Source organism: Pinus tabuliformis, chromosome 2_2 (assembly GCF_031772625.1).
Source record: "Pinus tabuliformis cultivar Carrire ecotype Pingquan chromosome 2_2, CPIR1, whole genome shotgun sequence".
Lineage (NCBI taxonomy): Eukaryota > Viridiplantae > Streptophyta > Pinopsida > Pinales > Pinaceae > Pinus > Pinus tabuliformis.
This window is the reverse complement of record NC_142300.1, coordinates 725,373,794-725,385,682: the sequence shown is the minus strand read 5'-3', so window position 1 is coordinate 725,385,682 and position 11,889 is coordinate 725,373,794.

Genomic DNA, 11,889 nt, shown 5'->3' with positions numbered 1-11,889 from the left:
TTTCTATATATAGGAGTCTAAGGGGTCATAACATAATTAGAGCCGACATAACAATAATAATGTAAGGGCACAATAATAACAATAGTGGGCTTCAATGGGGCACAATAGTAACAATATGGAAACTACATGGGTACATCAATATAATAAGTGGGTTGTACTAATAACAATAAGGGGTTACACTAGTAGTATAGGGGCCTAACAACACTACATTCTAGGGAAGGAGACAATCATCCACACCAATCAACGACCTCTTCGGTTTATATAGACACAGGGGAAGTTGTAGAATTATTTCCATTAGAAGTGGTCTACATATTTGCAACAATTCCACTTGAAAATTAAATACAAAAAGGGCAGCACCAATCATGTTGCATATTGTCTCAGTCAGCCCCCAGTTGCAGCACTAACTACTATTCTCAACTCTTGTGGTAATTAGGCCTCTGGATGGCTACAATTATACAAAAATGATCCAGAGTTTGCCTCGACATACCAGATGTTAGTAGTTGGCAAGCAAGTTCTTGATTTCCACCTCTACAACATATTATTATGCCACCTAGGCCACCTTTGCGGTTCTTCAAGCGAACATGCCTAGTTGATTTGGTAGGTGCACTACAGTCGAGTCGCAGGACACTTTGGTGTGGAGAAAATTGTGGTTGTACTACGAAGGTACTTTTATTGGCCCAGACTCTGACTAGATGTTGGGAAATATATCAGATCTTGCACTGTCTACACCACCACCAAGCCAACCATCAAGAAGAAAGGGCTATACACCCCTCTGCTTATTCCCAGCCAATCATGGGAATCCATCTCCATGGACTATGTGTTTGGCCTCCCTTATATCAAGCATAGTAATGATTGTGTATTTGTGGTCGTGGACAAATTTTCTAACATGGCTGTATTGGTGGCCTACAAGAAGAGTATCACAACAGAGGACACTGCCAAACTCTTCTTTGAATGAGTATGGGTACAGTTTGGGATCCCGCGGACCATTATATCAAATCGATATAGCAATTTCCTAAGCACATTTTAGTCAAGCCTCTAGAAACTATTAGACACCAAGCTCACCAAATCGATTGCCTTCCATCCCTAGACTGATGGACAGACAGAGGTCGTCAATAAGATGATAGTGCACATACTCCACATGTACAAATCCAACCATCCTCGAACCTGGGATGAGAGTCTTCCATATGTGTAGCACAGTTATTATAGAGCTCTCCATAGCTCGATTGGTCGCAGTCCCTTTCAAGTGGGTCTAGGATTTCAACAATTGTGTCTAGTTGATGTTGTCATGCCTCACGCGACTACGCTAACAAAATCCACACATATACTATCTGAGGCTGATAAAGCGACCAGGTTTATTGAACGCATCCAACACATTCACTAGTAGGTTCATGACATCCTAGAGAAGTCAAATGCCAAGTACAAGCAACGACATGATCAACATCAGGTGCCATACAAGTTTCAGGTGGGTGACAAAGTTTGGTTGCATTTACAGAAAGAATGCCTTACCGGAGCCCATCGGAAGCCCAGACCACTCCGATATGGTCCTTACACCATTACCAAGGTTGTGGGTGACAATTCCTTTGAGCTCAACATTCCCCCATTCCTTGGCCTACACCTAGTGTTCAATGTGGACAGCCTTCAACCATACTTCCCACCATTGTTGGACACATCAAACATTGCAGAACATCTCACACCAACAAAGTTAAACCCAGATTACATGGAACATGCCACAACTTATTGGATTATGGACACACAGGTCAAGAACACTTGCTAGCAAAAGATCCAACTATATCGAGTTGTCAAAGTTGGCCAACTCATGCACCAAGGCAAGTGGTTCACCAGGGACGAGGTTCAACAAAAATTTCCTCACCTCATGGAGGCTTTGCACGCAATGGGGACCACTGCTTAGGGGGGAGGAATGATCTAGATGGATATTGGTGGGCCACCCACCTATCCCACCTAGGCCTCTAGTTAGTTTCATTTGTTTCCTTGTTTATTTCAACATTTACTATTTTTAACTGTTTTTCGGGTTCTGAAATTTAGGAGCAGTTTTTACCCCCAAACAACGTTTTTTTGAGATCTGCTACAAGCCCTTTGCCCATAGCTGCAAAACCGGTAGTGCTCAGAGAGACCTTTCCAACAAAGTATCATATTCGTCAAACGAAGATAACATGACCAACTTATGAACCCGGGAAGCTGGCTGCCCAACTAACTCCAACAGTGCCCACAAACTCTTGGGGTTACATCTCTTGGCGTTATGGTTTTGGTTGTTTAGGGTTTTCTCATGTTTTCCAATAATAAATAGGCCCTTGAGCCTCAATGTAACACAGTTCAGATGCATGCAGCTTCCACATCTCTTCTCAGAGATAAGCTACCATCGCCCGAGCTAGTCTTATTTTCATTTTGTTTGTAAGCATATTTCAGTATTTGATATTAATGAAATGAAGTGTTATTTTTGTTGCATCTTTGTATTTATGGTTATATATGTAATTTGCTTTGTTCCTATTTAAACCCATAACACTTTTAGCCTAAAATAAAGATCTTAAGAAAAAATAATAACATAATAGTTAAATTAATGAAATAAGAGTTATAAATTTTGGAGGGAAAAGAAGAAAACTATTTATTTTATCTCCTTATAGGTTTACTCAAATTTCAAGTGTAAACATACACTAAATGCATAATTAAATTCCACATCCAATGAGTACTTATTATGCATAATTCTGAGAAGACCTACATTGATAAAAATTGAAGATACATTAAAGAAATGTGTTTAAAAAACGTGTTGAACACGTTTTTTCAATGTATATTCATTTTTTTTATCAATATGGGTCTTCTCAGAAGTATGCATAATGGGTACTCGTTGGATGTGGAATTTAATTTAGCATCCTACGAGTGTTTACACTTGAAATTTAAGAAAAACATATAAGGAGATAAGCCAAAAATACAATTAAAAAAATTAGTTTTATTCATTTTCCTTCAAAATATTTACATGTATCTCTTTTTAAATTTAAAAATATTTTGACTGGTTTACATATTATGACTTGTAAATTACATGAAAATTTCATGGACACTTTTACGCTGAAATTTTATATACTGTATTTAAAAAGTAATACAATTTTTAATAAATAAAAATAAAAATAAAACTAAGAAAGTTAGATGTGTGTGTGTGTGTTGGCGGGGGATATAAGTGAAAAAGTTTCATTGAGAATTAAGATTTGAGTAAGTGCATATATATAATCTTAATTCTCAATGAAATTTTTTCACTTATATCTCATATTAAACAAGTGTAATATGTAGTGTTGTTGCTTAGTACCTTCCTTTTATGTAAAAGATAATCGATAGCAATTATTGAGTGCATGAACAAATTCATAAATTTAATAATGAAACACATTTGAATATGATGAAGGGATGTAACGGAAGTAATTAATGGACTTGATAACCTTGGAGCCAAATAGAGATAGGTGCATAGATAACTTTGGATGAAACATTAGCCCCAACATCATCATTTGTTACAAAAGTTAAGACTTTATTGAAATGTGCTTGTGCACATTTTATTCCATATTTAGCTTATGGGACCAAATAAGGAGGAGAAATTACAATGTCTAGTATCTTTATATTAAATAATGTATATATATATAATATAAATAAAATAAATAAATTTTTAAAAAGTTAATTATTGTAACAAACCATTTATTTTAACTTTAAATTTATATTAATCATAATTCAGTGGCAAATAAATAACCTATCGTAGAATTTCTATGTTGGAAAATCAAATTGATATGAAATATCTCATGCCATCTTAATCGCGTAGCAAAGAATTCATATGTAATATAAAAAATTACAATATCTAGTATATTAAACTAAAAAATTTAGTTACACAAAGGCTTAAGTTAGTGCAAAAGATTCCTAAAAAATATTTTATATTTTATATTTTTAAGTTATGATTAAAATTGTGAAGACAAAAGAGAAAATTTTATTTATTGTGGTGTTGACTTAAATTTTATTTTTTATATTGCATCATTATTTAAAATTGAATTGTGAAAATATATAATATAGATAGAGTTTGTTGAGGAAAATGATTGAACCAAGTGCATTCAATAATAAAAATCGGCAAGGGAAAAATATGAAGAAAATCAACAAAGAAAAAATCAGTGTAATATGCAATGTTGTTGCTTTTGTTTTTTGAATCGGCCAATTTCCATGGTTAGTAAAAAAAACATGAAACGTAATGGCAACTCTTATTTTTTTGTTTTTTTTGAAAAAGAAAATATTAATTATGGAAAAATCTACAAATTTGAAAAAAAAAAATCGATAATCAATTTATGAGGAAATGTGGCGATTAGAAGTTTTTTTTAATTAATTTAATTCCAAAAATTTGATTTTAAACCACATAAAATTAGTCATCCACTAATTAAAAAAATTAGAAATTTAATTTAAAAAAAAAAAAATCAAAAAATAATTTTTAATTTCTAAAAAAATAAGTTTAATATTTAATTTTACCAAAACTTTAATAAACTTTATAAATAGTTTCTAAAAATTTACAAATTAATTAAGATTCAAAGCATTTTGACTCAAACTAATTACAATATATTCTAAACACACACATAATAAATTGTATGCTCATGTTTCAAATTTTTAATTAAACTTTTTCACTTATATTTAATATTAAAAATTAGAAATTAGGAAGTTGAAAATATTAAAAATTTTGCTATTGAAATTATAAATTGAAAATAATAAATTTAAGATTATTGTAGTTGTTTAAGTGATTAATTTTGTAATAATTATAATTTGATTATAAATATTTATTTATTTAGAATAATTGTTATTTTTTTGTATTATTTTATTGGTGGACAAAATTAAAATTTAATTACGAAATGGTAGTTACTAAATAAGAAACCAGAAAAACAAAAAACAAAACAAACAAACAAAACAAACAAACAAACCAAAAAAAACACAAACAAACAAACAAAACAAAAAAAAAGTCAATGTATGTCATATTCTAGCATATCTAAGATATTTTTATAAGTTTCTATTTACAAGATGCTCTAACTAGAGAAGTCTTAGCAACCTCAAGACTCTAAACTTATGTAAACAAAAAAAAAACAAAACAAAATAAACAAAAAAACAAACAAATAAAAAAAAACAAACAAACAAACAAAACAAAACAAAAACAAAAACAAAAAAAAGTCAATGTATGTCATATTCTAGCATACCTAACATATTTTTATAAGTTTCTATTTACAAGATGCTCTAACTAGAGAGGTCTTAGCAACCTCAAGACTCTAAACTTATGTTATTGGTTTGGTTTCTCGTAAAAAAAAAAAATTGTCTATGTAATCCTCACTTGACTTAATGTAAAGTACCTATACATATATATATATCTATATATATATATATATATATATATATATATATATATATTTCCTTTTTCAAGAGAAAATATTATCACTAATGGAAAAGGCTTTTCCCCTTAAAATTAATGATCTTGTTAAAAAAATTTGACAATATTATATAACTATATACATCCAAAAACTTATCTCATGATACATCTCAATCACTACAATAATATTTATCAAGCTATTATAGTTCGTCATATCACTATGGAGGATTTGAAGTCGGATGAAGAATATAATAGTCCTTCTACCTAATCACCCAAAATAACTCCATTTGACTTTTAAAATAATAATTAATAAAATTAATTATAAAAATCATCTCACTGAAATTAGGAGAAATATTATAAAATTATGTTAAATTGAAAACGGATGTACATAAAAAAAACCATAACATGGAAAACATAGAAATTGTCAAATAATGTTTTAACTTTCACTTGATTTGTGATTGCTCTTAGGGAGACTTCTTCAATGTAGCAATTATAAGAGCTATGGCAATTATGACATGAGGTGGAAGATTGAACATGTGGTTGATGACATGGGCAAGGTTGTCACATATTGATAACATGGCAACGTCCAATTAAATCATTTTAATATTGAGAATGGTGAGAGCATTTGCACGCTTCTTTTTTCCAATTTTATAGAAAAAGAATATGGTTTGCTAATTGGACATATAAAGCTCCTGTGACTTGTCATTTTAAAGAATTTGGACACCATCCATGTTTCAAGATTCAAAAATTGTTCGAAGGAAATAAATATATTTGTTTACGAGGAAACTAAAGATCCATAGACTTCCCCTAAGGTATTTAAAGTGACGGGGAGGTATGTGTACTAGTCAATAGGAAAATATTAATGTAATATTGTAAGAGTCATGAAGAAAAGAGCAAAAGGGGAGAAAGGGTTATGAAAAAAATAAAAATGAGAACTTTGTTGGGTAGTCAGTTAATTTTGAAGTTGGTTGATTTTGGTAAAATGTTTGATTTAGTTTGTTTATATGTTTGTTAAAGAGATCAGGAAACTGTAAAAAAATATATATAAATCTCAAAATTTTTTATCATATACAATATGAAATATTTATTTCAAAAAAAAATGAGGAGGAAAAACGAAAAATCTCACCAAGATATGAAATAAGGATTGTCTGAGGAGGAAATCCAAAGTATATGATCTATGTTTAAAGCATAATAAATAAAGAGTATAAATGAGAGTGCTAATATTTATTATGAAAAATCAAATAGAATAAAAATCTAAGTTAATAATAAAAATGATGGACATATCATTATAATAAATTCATGCTGTCAAAGATTGATAAAGAATAACATCATTGAGAGCCTAAAAGTATATGGTGTATATTCTAGCAACCACCATTTTTTTTATGTTACAACTTTTCTGAGAATCCATTCTGGAAGAGCCTAGCTCACTTTCATTAACTTCGTAACCCAAAATGTATCTTACTAACCCATGGGATTGGAAAGTAAGTAAAACTACCTAAAACAATCTAACAAAACATATAATTAATGAACAATTTTATGGTATCCTTTGTTGCTCACTTTATCTCATATAGTATTTGTGCTCACTAATCCAGAATGAAAAAAATTAATTAATTAATTAATTAATTAATTATTCTGAAAAAAAAAAGGAACAAAAGATATTTTTATATTACAACTCTATTAAAAATACATTCTTGAAGAGCCTAGCTCACTTTCATCAACCTAGAAACCCAAAATGCATCTTACTAACCTATGGGATTAGAAAGTAAGTGAAACTACCTCAAAAATCTAACAAAACATATAATCAAGGAACAATTTTCATGACATCCTTTGTTACTCACTTTATCTTACATAATATTTAAGTGCTCACTAATCTAGAAAGGGGAAAAAAATGTATTATGAAAATGTACTATAAAGAAAAGGAAAAGGAAGTATTACTTTACCACACGGCTTTCATGATGATGATTGAAACACCTATTAATAAAATTTTCGTTGTAACTAAATATTTTAAATGCCTTTATGTACATTTACTTTAAATAAATATATTTTAATAGATAACTATTCTCTATAAATATATAGATATATTTCTAAATTAAATTTAAATATGATATGTTTTATTTTAATAAATTTATAGTTATTATATATGATTTTTTAATTAATTATAAAAAAACATATTTTCTAAATATAACAAATTAAAAGTTTACATTATTTAAATAAAATTTACAAAACACCAAAGTCTTAAATCTAAAACAAAAAATCCAAACTATTTAATAAATAATTTTTAAAATTTAACACCTAAAATTCCAAAAAAGCTCAAACACAAGCCCAGATTCTCCCTATGGGAAAAACATGTTAGTTACTTGTGATTTAGTCATACCATAGCTCAACAACCTTAACAACGAGCATGACTAATGGTCATGTGCAATAGGCAACCACATGAAAAATTGCTTGACAATAAACCCCTAACTCCCTTTTTCCCTTAGCGTTTACATGACCATGCCCTTAGGCTTCTTCTATTGATGTGATAAACTTCGATCATTATTGATATTACATCACAATCTGATTGAACTATTGTGAGGAAGGTTTTTCTTTCTCAATCCCTTGATTTATTGTAGTTACCTTAACCTTTCACCAATATGTGATGGAGCAAAAACATGTGATTTTTACCTCAACATAGGAATATAAATTCAATCCAGGATAGTCTCAGTCATAATGGAAATATAAATAGGATGGTGTCCTCCTTATGAGTGGTGTGGTTTTTACTACATTTAGAGCTTATCTCATATATAATTTGGCCCAACCTTAAGAGGCAAGTGAACATGAGCATATTCCTCCCATAAAAGGATCAACTATCGGGTGTTTCCCTACCTTAATGTTTTTTATATTAATGAAGTGTGGGGTATTTTTTATATATAATTTGTGATTCAATTTCTTGGATTGAGGATCATAACATGGGATGTCATCTAACTTTATTTGTTCTTTATTCAAAAGAAACCGAAAATCAAATAGGAGAGAACCAAATGTAATATTGGTGTAGAGAGTATTTTGTAATTATTATTTGGAAGAATTCAATTGTACTTAAATAGACATAAAAAATTTATTATCACTTAAACCCCAGAATTGAATGGACAAGCAATTACCATAGGTAATGATGGTCTCCATGATAGTCCAGTCTAGATCATTTATGGCAAGGGAACAATAGTGCATCCCACCTACCATTACCACATGCCCCATGCATTTCATGAGTTGGGTTGGCTAAACGATGGTGAATTTGAATTCAATGTTGAATTGGGAAGTGGATCTGAGTCTTATCCCACTAGTGGTTGTCCAAAATTTCATTTGCATCACTAAGAGAGGAGAGGAGGCTTGTGGTGACGGAAGAATAAATTCACATACAACAACCATAGTTTGAGAGCATGGTCGTCCCAAGAGATGTGAGAGAGGAAAAGGTCATCAACCTCCTCCTCAATGGTATGGTCTAGGAGCAGAATGGTTTGATGAGAACCTATTGCAGCACATTCAAAGAATAATTATTGAAATGGAAGGGGAGGAGATAGGAAACACATGGGACGGGAAATTAAGGGACTAAGAAGAAATTTTGTGTGTGATGGAGGGCTAAATCACTGACTTAGACTTTCATCTTGTTCAGGTCAGTTCTGCATTACGCATTATGGATGGTGCTATGGAAATTTATTTCCCTCCACCACCCTCGCCTCTCACACCCTCCAATTATTTGGACATCTCAGACTCTCCTTCTTCGATTCCCTCATATCTGGTCTCTCAAGGGGAAAAAACACCCAATATCAAAAATTTGAGGTCTACGTGATAAGGGGAGGAGGTCTCTGAAAAACCAAGTCCATCAGGAAGCGGTGAGAAGGAGTGTGCCACTAGCAATAGGGCATCAAAAGGAAGAGGAACCACAACAGGATGCAGATGTCAACTTTGGAGGGATGTTAATTGAGTGGGAAAGACCATCAAGGCTGAAAGAAGATCAAGATGATCCTTTCAGGTGATTCTCAGCATGGTTAGGAACATTATCATGACTTAAGATAGGTTTTATTCAATCTTTATTACTTTTTTTCATGATAATTTGGCTTTTTGTTGTTATAAACTAGTTTCACAACACTTAAGGAGACCATCTGGTTTCCCATCTATGGGTGGATGGTCATCCCCAAACTTAGCACAGTGCAAGCTTTAGGTTAGACAAGATTTTTTGTTTTTTGAATATGCTCAATCCAAACACAGTCCGTCGATGATTCTATATACCTATACCTTATGTAAATTCTCATTAATCTAATGAAATCTTACTTACAAAAAATAAAAAATAAAAACTTACAATCACTTAAAAGAATTCAATTCTACTTAAATAAATGAAGTGAATAATTACATTGCTCTACTTGACTAACTTTTGTAACCTATGAATATCTTAAACTAGAATTAACCACATGAATTACATGGCTTGATATAATGGTATTTACTAAGATACCATAATGGTATGTCCCTTTCTTTCTTTGGTGTCTCATAAGAGCTTCATTGAGACAAAAAAACCACCAGTGGTAAGATGTGGAAAAATTTTGAACTATGATGCTCCACCCAGGGTGAAAAGTGCCTTCGTTGCCAAAGATGTTCCTAGAGATTCTTTTGAAATAGTTTTGATCTTGCTACATTGTTTTCCTCCATTCTTTGAGAAAATATTGCCAACCCTTATCTGGTCCTTGCGAAACTTCCCACGTCACCATCAAGGTTTCCATTGTCGCATAGGCATGAAGTGAGTTGTTGTTGTTGTCACAAAAGACCTATTACTATACCAAAAAAAATGTTATTGAATCTACTGCAACATCTGTTGATGGGTTATCAACTAGATCAAGAAAGCTTAAACTTACAAACTTTGAATCACAAAAAATGAAAAAATATAGAAAATCATGGCATAGAGAAGATTGAAGATGCAGGCAATTAACTCAGATGGCCTATAGTTTGAGCCAAAATTAAACTATTTGTATGGACCAGGAATGTTTTTAGTCATAACTATATAATAAACTAGCAGTGGGTGATTACATGCACGAAGCCACCTGTCCTAATGGTTTTCAGAACGCACTATATTTGATAACATTAGAATAAGAATTATTAATGTTGTCAATATTATCTGTCTTGTGCCGCATGACTCTCATATTCGAGAAGAGCATATGTGGTTTCCTCGTAACTATAAATTTTTGTCAGTAACTGTAAATTTGAAGAGGAACAAAACACATTTCTTCACTGCTCCCAAAAGCATTATTACTGAAAATTCAAACCTGAAATGTAATCCTTTCGAAAGAACTATGAATCTCACCAATAAAAATAGAAAATATCCTTTATGTGTTATTATTAAGTGTGTAGTAGGAGTGAAATATTGACAGTGAAGGGATGATTAGGAGCATGAGAGACTTGGCGTGTAATCCTTCTGAAAGAAATGTGAATCTCACAAACTAAAATATACAATACATTTTATGTTTAATTATTAAGTGTGTACCAAGAGTGAAATATTGACGACGAAGGGATAATTGGGAGAATGGAAGTCAATTTTTCAGTGTTTTTTAGTCGTCAATGAATTGACGAATCTTTGATCGTCTTCCTTTTATGTTCTTGGCAATATTTTCTATATTTTGGTGGTTTCCCTTATGTGTTATATATGATAACTGTGATTCTTCGCCCTTTGGTGCTTGCTTCCATGTTTATTGAAATGCATATTAAAAACTTGGAGAGCCAAGAGCCAAGATCATTTATCCAAATCATTAAAGACATAAGGTTTCAGTATTCCAAACCATTCATGTCTCTCTACTTTACATATTAATTCCATTCATCTTTATATTTAAGTGAGATATAGAATAAAAAGTGAAATATATACATTACATATATATATATATATATATATATATATATATATATATATATATAATTCCATTCAGCTTTATATTTGAGAGAGAGAGAGAGAGAGAGAGAGAGAGAGAGAGGGGGAGAGAGAGAGAGCGAGAGGGAGAGAGAGGGAGCAAGAGAGAGAGAGAGAGAGAGAGCCATTCATCTTTATATTTAAGTGAGATATAGAATAAAAAGTGAAATATATACATTACATATATAGAGAGAGAGAGAGAGAGAGAGAGAGAGAGAGAGAGAGAGAGAGAGAGCCATTCATCTTTATATTTAAGTGAGATATAGAATAAAAAGTGAAATATATACATTACATATATATATATATATCTATATATATATATATATAGAGAGAGAGAGAGAGAGAGAGAGAGAGAGAGCCATTCATCTTTATATTTAAGTGAGATATAGAATAAAAAGTGAAATATATACATTACATATATATATATCTATATATATATATATATATATATATAGAGAGAGAGAGAGATAGAGAGAGAGAGAGAGAGAGAGAGAGAGAGAGAGAGAGAGAGAGAGAGAGAGAGAGAGAGAGAGAGCGAGAGGGAGCGAGGGAGGGAGAGCGGGAGGGAGAGCGAGAGGGAGGGAGC